Genomic DNA, 16,059 nt, shown 5'->3' with positions numbered 1-16,059 from the left:
GTATTGTTGTATGTTACCCTGTTTCCATCTTTGTTTCTGAGTTTTGTGCTTGCTTTTGTTTTTGCTCTTCAAAATAAAATTAAATTTAAAAAGAAGGACCCAAGCATGGGTGCTTTTCTGTGCAATGACACAACATGCAATATCAAATACTTGCCTTCCATGCAGTCATGATCACAGACACGTGAAAGGTCCTTCTCATTCCTTAGCTAATTCCCTGGCTCTGCTTCACGTCCATGTGAGTACACCCCTGCCAGAAACTTCCGCCTCCGTGGAGACGTCCCTGCCTAGTTCTCCCTTTAGCATGAGAACTGAATGCAGTGCTGGTATCTGGTCTAAAGCCACACTTTTGTCTTTGTATTCAAAAATAACAACAAACTCAGACTGTGCTTTATAGTTCACAGCCCATGATTATTTTTAGTATATATTTTAACCTTTCAAAATATACAGCTACCTTCTCTTAATTCAATGAGAAGAACAATTTGTACTAGTATTGTTTGGACAGGATATCATAGTTGCATCTTGTACTATGAATAACCACTACAAAGACAACAATATGCAATGTGTTAATTACTGAAACTGTCCTACTAATTGGTTTGGAAACTGTCTCATTGCTATTTGTTTCTCAGTAAAATTAATAAAAACATTATGAGGTAATTAGGGGAATATTTTATAGCTTTTATGGACAAGAGAATCGATAATCCCAGATATTAAGCCCCTTATTTCAGTGCCACAAAATCCCTTAGCACTAGAGCTGAATCCTAAGTAGGTACCTACATAAAGTTGTGTAACTTGTAGAACGCTAAGGGAACAGATGCTGGCATGTTTGCTAGCGTTACATCCAGATAGGTGACAGGTTGATTAAACAATCAGGAATAGCAGAAATGGCCTGGGGAAGGTGGGGGCCTAAGCTGTCAGTGACTTAGGGTGGGGGAAACAGTGTGGAGAACAAGCTCCGAATGTGTAAGGGGGTAAGGAAAATGACAAATGAGCCTCGTGTTGAGGAGGAGGAAAGTCAAGCTAGCCATCACTCACAGGTAATAGCATGCTTCAATTATTCAATATCACTTTGGATTTGCCTCCACTTTCCATAGCAGCTGTAGCAGCAACCTTTTAAATCAATCCAACTCTCCCAAAGAACTGTCACTGTCTTTTGTAGGTGGTTGAGACCCCAATTCTAGCACTGCTGCAAATGCAACACTAATGAGCCAAAACTTCAGGCTTTCTTTGGGGTCTGCTCATGCAGTCATGAGCTGCGGTACTGACAGCAGGCGTTTCAAGATCCCTAAGCACGACTTGTGCACTTTAGTGGTTGGTCAGGTCAATCCTCTTCACTATCTACATCTAGGAAGAGGAGCCGAGCACTCAGCTATCATGGCAAACGGCCTATAAAATTGTCACAGTAACAGTTGCAGTTTATCCTTTCTGAGTGTATTAGAACCCAAGGTGCTTCTAAGAGTGGATGGACTGGAAGAAACATGAAGAGGATGTGCACATGAGTGTGGCTTAAGTCTTATTAAATATTTTTAGTTCAATATGTGGATTACTTGAAGAAAAATATAAAATTCACTTTATATATTAAAAGACAAGTAGAAGGAAATGAAAGGAAAAGCTAGTGTAATAATGACACAGAACAGTCTTAAAAGTCAATTACATGCTGAGCTGGCGAGTCATCTATAGATACGCAGTCTTGAGTGGAAGGTAATATGGAATTACAGGTCTTCCTTTTCGTTTTCTGTGGAGAAGCACCCAGGGAAAGGCTAATCTCTCAGGATGCTGGTACTCTGCATTCTCAGTTCCTCGTTCACTCATTTACTCATTCACTCATTGGTTTATCCATTTAGCAAAACCTTATGAATGCTCAGGATGTGAAGGGCCATCTGTATGGACAACTAGAATAACAAGTCTCAGCTGCAGTCAGGGCTGGGGGCTCATGGGAGGCTGGATAGGTGTGTAACCTCAGCCCAGTATGATCCACATGCTGAGACCCTGTCTCAAAATAAAAACAATAATGGACAGCCCCTCAGTTGGTGGGCTCATGTTTAGTTCCTCATAACGCGCGCGCGCGCACACACACACACGCCCCCTCAGTTCCAAAGGACCTTACTTCCTAATGGAAGAATTAACACATAAGAAAATGCATAAAAATTATGGTTTTCAACTGTGTTATTACAAGATAAATGTTATAAAAAATTAAGTAAGAAAATGAAAAAAGTTGCCCTGACAAGAATTCAATTTGATCAGAAAGATGTAGGAGACGGAATTCTGAGATGTCCACAGGAGGCCTTCGTATTCACACTGAGGAGTACGCTTCCATGAGTGCTGATGGAATGTGTAGATGGGGTGGGATTTCATATCTGAGATTGCTACATAGCATGGAAAAAGATTCTGAAGATGTATTTAAGATGTCTCCTTCCACTGATTTTCAGTAAGCCAAAAGGGGGATTTTCCTGGGTGAACCTGACCTAAATTGAGGTCCCTTTAATAGAGACTGGAAGTAACAGAGTGTGGGAGATGACAACTGGTGGTCAACTTGTGCACCCAGCTGAACTGAACCAGTGTAGTTTTGGGTGTGGGAGGCCCACCTGAGGATTATTGCTGATAGCATAAGATGCAGAACTGGAGAGGTAGAGGTTTATGGAAGCTGTTGGGGCACTGTTGGTTCCCTTGGCTGTTCTCCTGGAGGAGCTTGTCACGTGGGCTTTCCTTATGAATGTGGCTGTTCTCATTATTAAACGAGCCTGGGTCCTTGCTGTCGCTGAGAATAGCTCCGGTTCACTTTGGGGGAGCTCCGGTTCTTTGAACATCACTTCCTGGCTCAAAGAGAAGATAGTGCACTGCCTAATGCCCTGGAGAATATTGTCATGCCTACCTTCCTGATATGAACTAAACTGTTTCCATCCTCAGAGGAACTCAAGACCTCACTGTTGCTGAGGATGGCTGTGGTACTTTTCAAGGGAGCTGCAGTTCTTACTTGGGCATCACTTCCTGGCTCCAGTGCAGCTCCCTCAGCCTACTGGCACAGCTCCTTCATCCTGCTGTCACAGACTTTCTAGCTTCCATCACTGACCTTTAGGCATTCCCAGCACACATCCACAAAATAGGACTGCATGAGACATTGTCATGGGCTCTAGGTCTCCAGCTGGGGGGTATTGTTATGAGCTCAAGGTCTTCAGCTGGACTCACGCAGGACATTACCACAGGATCCAGGCCCTCAGCTAGATCATTTTTATTTTGTTTATTTATTTTCAAACAATACAAAATAGTAAAACAACAACAAAAAACCATTAGAAATAGCACAAACTTTCCTTGAACAAAGTAATAGGAATTCAACAGTTATTGCTGTATTGCATTACGTCATCTTCAAATTAGTTGTTTAGGTTACTAGATATAAACCTCCAAAATTGGTTAAAACAGACAAACAAAACTCCCACAAAACAACAAAAATGTTATAAGAAATTAAAAAGCCAAGAATAAAAAGAAAAAAATTAAAGCATTAAGTGCTTCTTTATAAAGACCAGCAAAATTCAACAATACAATTATGCAAACTATCTGCATATATACATAAATATATAATTTCCCTTCTTTCATTAATTTTTCTTATCTCATTTTTTCCTTCCTGTTGAACAAATTCAAGCCAGCTATTCCCCTCATAGGTATTTTTTCCAAAAGAAATGAAACCATCATACCAGAGTGATATATATGCACCCATGTTTATAGCAGCACAACTTGTCCTAGCTAAATCTTGGAAACAACCCAAATGCCCGCTTGCTGAGGACTGGATTAAAAAGATGTGGTATTTTTACACAATAGAGTACTAGTCAGCAATAATAAAGATAAATTCGAGGCTTTCATAGGTAAGTGGATGCAACTAGAGACTGTATTGGTGATTTAAACAAATCAGACCTGCATGTGCAAACATTGTATTGACTCTCGAGTACGAGAACCTGAAAGAATAAATGCGGTCTGAAAGACATGAGCTGTGTTGTTTGGTCATTATTATTATTATTATTATTATTATTATTATTATTATTAGTGTTTAGTAAGCGTCTATAGGGTCTTGCTACATAGTTTGGACTCATAGTTATCCTCCTGTTCTCAGCCTTCTAAGTTCTGGAATTACAGGCACGCACCACTACGCCACTGTCAGTCACCATCTCAGCATGCAGGGGATCAAACCCTAGTACCTGCATCTGCCTAAGTAGGTGCTTTAATCCACTGAGCTATCTGGCCAGCCCTCTTTGGTCCTTAGTGTATGGAAAGGTTTCCTGCACTTCTTTGTATATGGCTCTTCGGGTGGCTATCACAAAATAACTGTAAGTTATGTGGCCTGTATTATTACCCTTGTAATGCCTGGATCACTGTCCTCTAGTGATGATTTTAAAGAAAGCAGACAGCTGCCCATGAGGTCCAAATAACTAGGAGTTTGGAGTGGCATCTACTAGCAAAAGAAACTGTGGGATAGCCGGTGAAAGCCGGAAGCCTGCAAATACCAGGAAATGAATTCCTCCAACAGCTTGAATAATCTTGGAAGAGGATCCCACAGTCTAGATAAGTTGAAGAGAGCCAATAGGTTGATTTTAATCCTTATGACCTTGAACAGAAAATCCAGTTCTGTTGTGTCTGAATTTTACACCTACAGAAACTGTGAGATTTTGAATGGGTGTTTTAAACCATTAAGTTCATCAGAAATTGTCATAAAGCAGTTGAAAACAAGTACAGAATTTCTTCAGTCTTATTGATTTTACCACTGCAAAAGGCAAGCCACCTTTCCACACAGCTTGTTATACCTCTTCAGCACAACTTAGAATATCTAAGCTATCAGAATTTCACTTCCAAGGGAGAAGCAGGGAACTCTAAACAACCAGAGATTCACATTCTTCCGGCACTTGCACCAGAGAATACATGGCACTTGAGAGAATGTTTCTATGTGAATACTTTGCTTTCCAAGTGCTACAGGGGCTCGGGCTCACCACATCTTGGGGACAGGATTGGTCACCAAACACAAGGAGCCCAGTGATACCCGAGGGACACTCCTCACTTGGCAGGAGGTGAATCAGATCCCTGGTCTCAAAGCTCCTTAGTGTAATGATGTTTTACGGCTCCACACAACAGCTCATTACCCCCAAATGAAGAGAGGACAGCAGAAAATGAATATTTTATTGCCTCCCAGGCAGTGGGCATGGCCTGAAGTAAAAATAAATGTTCTATAGCATTCATCTTTATAAAATGCATTCTACCTAACCATAAAAGGGACCCAGTGATTCACCTCCTACATGTCTTTGTGCAGTTATGATAGTAAATAATTGTAGTATATTCTCAGATGGTCGATGTGCCAAGAAAAGTTATGTTCAGGTAGTCACAGTTTCTTCTAGTACAGAGGAAACATAAATACGGTGATGGTGAAGCTGCTGCTGGATTTTTCTCAGTCACACAAAGACTGAATTTTTTATGTGATTATGCAGAATTATTGGTAACAATCACTTGCGGAGTATTCATGTCTCAGGAAAAATGTGGAATTATCAGTTAATTATCCAAAGTATTCAAATTTTACTCTGCTGAAAATGAGATTATGTGGTTCACTACCTGGGAGAGATTTCAAGAAGATTTCCAAAGAGAGTGAAAAAAAAAAAAAAAAAAAAAAAAAAAAACCAGAGAGATCATAGAACAGAATCAAGTAAAGGAAAAAAATGATATCCTTGACATTGCAGGATGGGTTGATGGCTCAACTAAAAGATATTTTGATTGTTATCTCATATCTGATTTACATAATTTACATTGAATATTATATACAATTTATCTTGGAAGGCCCAGCCAAATAGCTCAGTGGATTAAAGAGCCTGCAAGCAGGTGCAGGAGCCGGAATTTCGATCCCCAGGCCTGTTGGTGGAGCACTCTGAGATGGCAATTGAGACTGGGCGTTGTGGTGTGCTTCCATAACCCCAGTTCTTGGGAGGGTGTAGACAGGTAGATCACTACAAGTCTGATCAGATAATGAGATCCTAAACACCTATAGACCCTTCCCTAAAATGCAAAAAAAAAAAAGAAAAATAGCTTGGATATTCTATTTGGAAAACACTAAGTATTTTTTCCATAATTTTATTGAGAAACAAATAACAATGAGACAGTTTCAAACCAAATAGGTAGGACAGTTTCAATAATTAACACCTTGCATACATTTTTCCTAGTGGTTAATTGCTGTACAAGATGTGGACTTGATATCCTATTTATAAACACTATTAGAACAAATCCTTCTATTCATTAAGAGAATGTAACTATATATCTATCCTAACCATTTTGAATACACAGATACAAAATGGACATTCATCTGCATCCCCTTTAACACTAAGTATTTTTACTAATTTATCTGCATTGTTTAACTGATAAACTGTATTTAGTTGAAAATTCTTTTTTCCTATGTCCTTATGCTCTAATATGTCAGCATTTTTTCTAGAATTTTAGCTATTTATTCTCATCATATTTTTCCATCATTCCTTCTCCTAAAAAATTATTTCATTTCCAAGTTGCTTAGGAGTTTTCCTCAAACATAATTGCTTCTTGGTCCCCAGCATTGTTCGTCCCTTAATTTCAATTGAGGATTATGGAAGTTCATATCCTTGTGCATGGAAATTACCCTCTTTCTGTTTCCAGAAAGTCATGAAATGAGAACTTTTCCTCTGGTTTGGCCTTCTACCCTACTATTGCTGTCTGGCGGGCAGTGAACAGGGACTGAACCTGCTGAAACTGGAAGCCAAAATCAACTTTCTTCCTCTAAGTTATGGGTGAAGAATTTTGTCTCAGTGACAAGAAACTGTCTAATACAGATGAAATAACTTATAGACCCAAACTCATATTTCTGTTTTGCATTCTAAGACTCTGAAATGTGGGTGGCATTATGGTCAGGTTTGGCAAGGGACCTCTCCCAGATTGCTAATTACTATCATCTTGTATTTCCACACGGTGAAGGAAGGTCAGAGAACTGCACGGGATTCCCTTGATAAGACACTCATCTGATTCATAAGGCCATTGGTCTCATGAACCTAATCCCATGCCAAAGGCCATCCTTCCTAATACCAGCACTTCAGTAGCAAGGCCTGGAATAGACTGAAATATATAAGTCTGGGGGACACTGACATTCAGTACTTGACACTGACAGTATTTCAAGGCAGAAGTAAATAGGAAACCCCCAAGATATGAGCAGAAGAGTCCATCTCTGCATGAAAGCAAATGCTTTCCTTCCACTCCTGGAAGGAGTTTCCTTCCATAGTCCCAGAACCATGGGAGCAAACTACCATGATAGGGATACAGAGATGGAGTATATTTTTAATTTAGCCAATTATCTGTTGGAAAAGTCAAGCCTTGTTAGCAATGGAAAAGAGGAGAGTGAAGGTTGAGTAGACCATGACTCCCAAATGTATATCCATGTTGGCTTACTTGTGAATATCAAACCAATATATCAAGTAGCTATACCTCTGACACTTTAAAATAAGCCACCTCACAGTGGTGCTCTCTATTCAGCTTTCTCTTCTTCAGCTTTCAGCTGACTCTGCTCACTGGTTAAAGCTAAGGCTTTGGCATCATTTGTGTTTCTTCATCTCTCTCGCCATCTCCCTCTACCTAACATTACTGAACCCTGTATCCTCTTGAATATGTCTACTTTGTTCTAGCTGAAATTTTCCAGGCTCCTGAGACTAACATTCATGTTTTCTCACATATTATCTTCCTTCCCAACTAATCTCTTTCTTTTAAAATTTGCCTGTCACCAACAACTTTTTTATGCTTCACTTCTAGTAATTTTTTAAAATGCGAAAATGCTCCCAGTCCTCCCTGAGTTGGAGTTAATTAGTACTCTTTCTGTCTGATTGAAACTTTGAACTCTTTGATCAACACCTGTCATGCCTTACATATCCCCTGGGCATTGACTTTCAAATTAGCAAAATTAATCTTTTCTGTAAATACATATTAAAACATCACATTGTACCCAATACTTTTTTATTAAAAATTAAAAACAAAACAATCAATCAACAAAATATAATAGATGCCAAATACTTAAAATAGCATAAGGCTCTACCTAATTATCCTTACGTTCTTCTCCAGCTTCCCACTATATCCTGATATCATGTCTTACCCTCTTCATTAAAACTCTACGAATTTCCCTCAATCTTTACAAATGGTACAAGACAGGGTCTTATTAACAGATTATCTATTGTGAGAACTAAGCATACCCTTAAGTTTGTCTAAGCACTGTAAATATCACTATTGATGAATTGTTATTATATTCACTTTAACTCATTTATGACTTCTCTTCCAAGAGCAACCTCGAGGACAATGTTGAAATAAGACTCAATACTTTACCTGCCTAACCCAACAACCTCAACCATACATTGTTTAGTTACATTGACATTTTTTTTTCAAAATATTAGCAAATAGTGTAGAATCTGATGCATCTTCTGTGAGGAAGAGAAGTGGATTTATAGTGACCGCCACACAAGAAACTGGTTAAGACATCCCTCTGGCAGGACCCTTAGACATCAGGGCCTAGGTTTAAACAATTGCTCCTGAGTGATGGTGCTTGTAACCTTATTGATCGACCATAGTTTTGTCCCATCTAATGCCCACCTAAGTGAGTTCCCATGTTCTCTCACTGTATGGTTTTACTCTATAAAAATCCCTGGAAGAGACAGTTCCCTGGGCAACCAGCTTGGACCCCCTTCTGTCCTTCTCTCAGAGGAGCTTTTTTACCCCCAATAAATATTTTCTTCTCTTAACCTCCATTGTTCCTAAAATTCTCTCTTCAGTTTTAGAGAACATGAACCTTCCCAGTGATATTTCAGATTGGAAGTTTCATTCCCCTGTATTAATATCCACCGGTCATGCTTTGAGATTCAGACCATAAGACATAGGGGACAATATCATAAAATTTTAAATTTGGTGATTTTCATCTGAAGCTGAATACATTATATTAACTATTGCCCTACTGCAATTTGCATTTTTTTCTCCAGCTAATACTTTTCTCACTGAAAGTTTTTCATATGCAGCTGGCAAACAAAATTCTCACACACACACTTATCTATCTGTATATCTTTCTACTAAAACTGGATTTTTGATGTTTTGCCCCGTACCTATCCCCTTGCAGATGTAACTGGAATATTCTTCTAGACAGCTATGATGATGGCTTTATTTTTCTCATTGACTTTTTGTTTTCTTTTACAATTTACTCTGTTTTGCACTTAATAAATATTTTTGATTCCACTTTCAAAATATGTCTAGAGTTTGATGATTTCTTGTACCCACCGACCCTGCCCTTTGTGAGCCACCTTTCCTTTTCATTATTGCAGTAGCTTTGGAGCCCCATTGGTGCAATGCGTTAGCATGTGGTACTGATGCTGCAGTAGCCTCCTACTGGGGATCCCAGCATTGCCCTCCGCCCTCCCCAGCAGCCAGTGGATCCTGTCACTTCTCCATTTGAAACTCTATTTCCTCCATGTGTGACTCAAAATAAATGTTTCCTTCCTCGCCATGGCATGAGCCCTGCTCCTGTCACAAGCCCACATCTTAGCTCCCTCTCATGCTGGGTCCTATGCAGTTCAGAGTCTCGAAGCCACAGCTGCCAACCAGGGTGAGGTGAACAAGAGATTTACAGGGAGGGGGCTGGGGAGATGGCTCAGTAGAATAAGTGCTTCCCTGGCAAGCTCAAGGGCCTGAGTTCAATCCCCAGTTCAATCCACCAAAACAGAGAGAGAGAGAGAGAGAGAGAGAGAGAGAGAGAGAGAGAGAGAGAGAGAGAGATTTACAGGGAGAAACTGTCCATGATAAATGGAGCCCAACATTAGCTAAGGGGTGGCACAGATTTTACTCTGGAGCTACTGACATAGGACAGAAGCTGAGATTCACTGATTTGTACAGAGCTGATTTGGACATTTTATTTTATTTCCATAATTTTATCAAGAAACAAATAGCAGTTATAACCTTAGCACCTACTGAAGTTTAGGTGCAAATCTACAATGGTTGGATTTATCCAGCTGTGCCTGGCTTGGATCTGGCTGCTGTGCTCAGCTCCTTCCTGCTGCCACCCTTGGGAGTAAACCTGTTGTGCCCCTCTGGCAAAATGTTCTGCTCCTGGACTAGCTGGGTGGTTCTGTCCCCTACTCTCGCTGAGGGGTTTGCAGTTGCAGGGTTTCACCTCAGGCCTGTATGCCAGGCCTGAGCTGAGTCTAGAGAGGACAAGGTGGAGTAGCTGGGAGAGAAAGCTCTTCCACACACTCACTGGGCCTGGGCTAGGACTGGACCTGGGGGTCCCCAGAAAGTGGCATAAATTGTCACTGGGTGGGGAGGGTGGGGTGGGGTGCTGCGGAGTGGTGGGGGAGTCCCAAGGGGGTGAAAGAGGGTCTCACCCATGCTGCCCCTGGGCTTGGACCAGCAGGTCCAGCTGGCGTAGGGTAGCCAGAAGCTTTCCCACACACTTACTGGGCCTGGGCTAGGACTGGATCTCGAGAAACAAATAGCAATGAGACAGTTTCAAACCAAATTGGTAGGACAGTTTCAATAATTAACACATTGCATACATTTTTCCTAGTGGTTATTTGCTGTACAAGATACGGACATGATATCTTATTTACAAACACTACTAGAACAAATCCCTCTATTCATTAAGAGAATGTAACTATATATCTATCCTAACCATTTTGAATACACAGATACAAAATGGACATTCATCTGTAGCCCCTGCTTTGTTTAGTTCTGTCATTTGAATATTATAGGTGTGTAAACTCAGCAAAATATTCTAAAAGAGTTCAGCAGTCCATAATAATATTGGGTCTTCCACTTCACTGGCAATGTCAGAAATTGTTGACCTGAGTCCCCCACAGCTCAACATAACACCGTGGCTTTACTTCTTATACTTGGTTTTAAAGGGAGTCAGGGAAAGCAGAGAACAGAGACTTAGAATCAAAGAAGTGCAAAATCGCCCAGGGCTGCTCAGCACTGCTGCAGAGAGGCCAGCTGTGTCTGTTGGACACCAGTGATTAAAGTTAGGGTTCCATCTTCCCACAGAGCTGGGAAGTCAGAAGTGCTATACTGTTCCTGATAATCAAAGGAACGACTCTCAGGTCCTTGGGGAAGATACTTGCAGGCCTTTGGAGAATCACACTCAGAACTATCATGCCTTCTTGTTTTTTCTTAGTAAGTGTTTTAGGAGAGTTCAGACTAGAGCCTGCCCTTAGGTGCTGGGTAGAAGAAACAGTGAATTTTCTGCTTAGGAAGCGTGAAGTTTGCTCATGCAGTTGTTCATGGGGGTCACGCTAGAGCATAGCCTGTCCTGGGAGAAGCTATGTGCCACTCGTGAAGCATTTGGAGGAAGATGTTCTGTTCTGAGTTCTACAGTACTCACAGTGCCTGTGAGCTAAGGGCAGAAATGGAAATAAGTTGGCAGAGGCTGTTTGTGCCATGACACAGGTCTGACTATACTGAAAGAGGGTGCTGTTAGGGATGCTGTTTGAAGAAGCTGTTGGAGCTGTTGGAAGCTTCTAGTTCACTTGGGCTGTTCTGCTGGAGGACCTTCTCATGCTGGCCTTCCCGGTGATCTTTGGAGGAGCTCTGGTCCTCATCTTGAGCATTGTTTCCTGGTTCCAGAGGGGAAGATGGTGCACTGCTCAGCCTCATGGAGAAGCTTGTCAAATTCACTTTCCTGATGGGAATTCCACTTTACTCATCTCTGGAGGCGCTCTGTACCTCACTGTTGCCAAGAATGGCAGTGGTACTTTTTGGGGAACTCTGGTGCTTACCTTGAGTAGTGCTTCCGGGCTCAAGTTCAGATCCCTCAGCCTGCAAGCACAGATCCTTCATCCCACTGGCACACCGACTTCTTAGTTTCCACCACTGACATTTGGGCCTTTCCAGCATAGATCCATGAAGTGGACCTGCATGAGACTTTGATATTTTTTTTCCCGTTGTTTTTTGTATTTTAGGGAAGGGTCTACAGCTTGTTCAGGGTCTCACTACTCGATTGGGCTTGCAGTGATCTGCCTGTTTACAGCCTCTCAAGAGCTGGGATTACAGGCACACGCCATCATGCCCAGTCTCAATCGCTGTCTCAGTACGCCCCCGGGGGTGGGACCAGCACAGCATGCCTGGGGATAGAACCCCTGGCCCCTGTGCCTGCTTGCAGGCACTTTAATCTTTGAGCTATCTGGCCGGCCCTTGCCCGAGGCTTTGTTGTGTTCTCTAGGTCTCCAGTTGGACTTGTGGAAGGCATTGTTGTGAGCAGCAGGCCCTCAGCTGGATTCTTTAGTGTTTAGTGTGTGCATAAGCTTCTTGCACTTGTTCTAAATAATTCTTTGGGTGACTCTTTATAAAATATTATAAAATGTGTCCTGTATTATATTGTTCCTAGCACAAGAACCCCAAATCATGAGAAAGAAGAATTATTTTAGAAGATTCTTAGATAACTGAGTTATTCTAACCATGTTTCAGTCTGAGAGGGAATCTTTGGGTCCAAGCTGTCTTTAGAGGTATTCCTGTTGTCCCAAGAAAGGGCTTGCACAGCTGTCCCCACCATGCACACTCAGGCACCATTCATGAGCAGCTCCTGAGAGCCGTGGCCTCAGTTATGAACATGGTGGTGGATCTGAGGAGGTTGTGGATGGCACTGTAGCCAGCTGTGGTCTGCACAGATGGAACTCCAAGTGAAGAGTGCCCGTCACCAGGACACCCACTTCAGCTTTCCATGCTTGCCAAGAGGCCTGCCCTGGTGTTTCCTCTGCCTAGAAAGCTCTTACTCCAACAAACACTGGGCTCTTTCCCCTTAGTGAAACTTCTACATCCATCCTGTCTCAGCGGTCACCCAGGAGAGTGGGCCCCAACCCTTCTGGCATCAGGAAACAGCTTCCTGGAAGGCAGATTTTACACAGATGGCACAGAGCAATGGATTAGGGATGACTCAGGCACATTACATTGTTGTTTACTCCATTTCCACTTCCACTACATTAGTTTCTCAGGTACACACAACCTGAGGGGGTTCACGTTTCTGTGAAAACCTTATACCCTTCTGACCTGGCAGCAAGCAGAGCTCAGGGGTCAATGCAGGCGATGCAGAGTGGTTATAAACACACAGAGGAAGCTCCCTCAAGTGTTCTCCTGCTCACCTTTAGCTGTGAAGTAGTGGTCAGTGACCAGTGGCCGGTGACTAGGGCACCGATCCTTGATGCAGTCGATGTGTGTGCACTGTATTTCTCTGATAATTATTTTTCTTCTTAGCAGTAATTACCACATAGCTTAGCCTGTATATTTTATCATTTATTGTGTGTCTTTCACACTTCACAAGGATGTAAAGGATTTTAGTTCTGATTGTAGCTACAGTCCCAGCACCCTGAATGATAGTATAGCACGAAACACAGTAGGTGCTTAATAAATATCCATGGTGTAAATTATTTTAATGGAAGCACCATGATCAAGCGCTCCTCACCCCAAAGCCTTCTACTCTTTGTTCTGAAACTTGAAAAAGACGACATTTTCTCAGAGAGCTCAAGCAGTGCTACAACGAACATTATTTACAAGCCAAAACTTTCAGTTGCTTCCAAGGCAGCCTCTAGATTTTGTTTATAGAAAATGTTAAACTCCCACTGAATGAATGAATTGAATATTAAATGATTCCAAGAGCTGGGGCTCTCTTGAAAGTCTACCTGCTCTTACAAAATCCATTTCCACAAAGGATCTTACCCTAGGATGATTCTAAAAGGGCCAGAGCCTAAAGAGCAAAGGTAGTTTCAAGATGTTTATTTCATTTTACAATCAGTTTGCACATCCAGGTGGTCTACTAGGGTTTGTACAGTTTAGTTGATTAGGTTGTTAAATACATAAGACTGGAGTCCTGAGCAGCGGTTCCATACAGTATCCTTCTCATTGTATTTGACTACGTTAGGGCCTACTCACTCCGAGCAGTAGGGTACACGTCACTCTACCACGCGGAGCAGACTTGTCGCGACAATTGACAAAAGAGAAAACAAATCTGAGAACTTTTGGAAAAATTTTGCTCGTGATTTCCAGATTGAAAGACACAAAGGAAAAATGATTTCTGACAGACAGATGAGGATTACACAATGACCTCTCAGAGAAAACATTTCACTTTCAGATTTTATTTTCAACTTCTGAAGTAAAGCTGAATCGAGACAATAAAGAAAGCTTGACGTGTATACTGCCGGTCTGTTTATGAATCCTAATTTTATCACAACACAAACAGATAAATTATAGAAGCCTGTAATGTGTGTGTCTGAAATAATAGTTAAACTGAAACTCAGTGTGCAGGAAACAAAAGATGAATGATCGTTCATAAACATGTTTTTATGACAAAGTCCTTTTATACAAACAACTGGCAGCATATCCTTTAAGGATTCTTATTAGCCAGATTTTTCAAAGCTACATTGAATGAATTGAGCTTGAGAATTATTTCCCAATTTTTGTCTTGTTGGGAGGAAACATCTGTTAACTCTATGTAAATGAACAAGACATTCTGTTTTCTTAGGGACCTGACAAAGAGCCCTTGATGTGGGCCAATTCGTTAAGTAAGAAAACAGTTTGTTCAAAGGACTACAAATAATGTCCAAGGAGATATATTATAAAGATAGCAGCTTTCTCTTAAAAATTGCTATATTTGGATCTCGTGGGGAAGGCAGATTTACCTCTGACTCAAAACCTGTCCAGAGCTTTTCATTTTCTTCTTGCTCAGTTGTCAGATAGACTGAAGTTAGGAAACAGATTGGCCTCATGGCAGAAGTGTACAGCAGACAGTGCAGGGAGACTAGGCAGTAAATCTGGTTTAATATTTCCACATGTCTGGCAATTACCCTGGAAGCCAGAAGTCCAGACATTCTGAAGCAGATGCCTCAGCATGTGCCTTCCTTTCATATTCAGTTTGAGCTCTTTGCACCGGAATGATGTTGCTCATCTTGTACATACTAATTTTGCATGAGCTGAGCTTGGTTTCTGGGGAAGGGAGTTGTCTTTCTGTTTTGTGAGCTGGAGACAGCACAAGTAACTATGAGAATCAGTCAGATACAATTAAAATGCAACGCCAAGGAAAAAACCCTGGCCTTACAAAGAGCTTACAAATGTGGTTTTGTAGCAGAGAAAACTGATTATTTCCTTAAATAATAACTCTTAAGGGACGAGATCTAACAATAGCATTGTGTTGCCTAAAATTTTTAATATTTATACTTACATATGTCAAATACTCTCTAATATTCAATATGTGAATGCTTCTATGGTATATATAAGAGCATAGGCCCTGTTTTGTATAAAATAAAATGCATTGTAAGTGTGAAAAAAATTTACAACACCTTCTTCAACAACTAGTACTGGAAATTAATCAATACATTCCCTTAAAAAATTTTAAGACGATACATTAACTAGAACTGCTGTAGAATAACATTTAACTCATTCAGTAGTTCCATTTAGACTTAAGGTGACACATTTTATGGGTGTCCTGTCAACTTTATGAATGTGTCTGGTAAATATCTCTTACTGTTTTCATTCTGCCCTTCCTCTGCTACAATTTTATTTGGAGCCATAAAAAGCTTCCATTTCAAGTTTCTGTTTTCATCTCATTTCTCCTATATTTAGATGAATGTCCACATAAGAGTAATGGAAACACTCTCAAAATTATATTTTCTTCATTATACAGATTAACATAATAGACCCTTAGCTTTTGTACCTCCATACCAGCACATTTAAATTGGTTTCTCTCCTGTTATTGTTTTATTTTCCCATGGTAATTTGAATCTCCCCTCTGGCAGAACTATGTGGATGATTTTTAAATAACACAGATAGGAGTAGAGAAACACTCAAGGAGAAGAATGTATACAAAGAAAATATTGTAGCCTCTCTCTTTTCCTAGAAAAGAAGGCTAGCATTTAGGTAGAAGAGGAGAAGGGGAATAGTTGATGCAAGGTTGTATAGATGTGTGGCCTGCTGTATGACTGAGAAGTACAGTATGTGTTTAAATTTTATTTTATTTTATTTTTTAAATTAATTTTATTAAGAAACAAATAACAATGAGACAGCTTCAAA

The sequence above is a fragment of the Octodon degus genome, unplaced genomic scaffold (genome assembly GCF_000260255.1).
Source record: "Octodon degus isolate 3935 unplaced genomic scaffold, OctDeg1.0 scaffold00089, whole genome shotgun sequence".
Classification (NCBI taxonomy): domain Eukaryota; kingdom Metazoa; phylum Chordata; class Mammalia; order Rodentia; family Octodontidae; genus Octodon; species Octodon degus.
Note: the sequence above shows the minus strand (reverse complement) of the source record.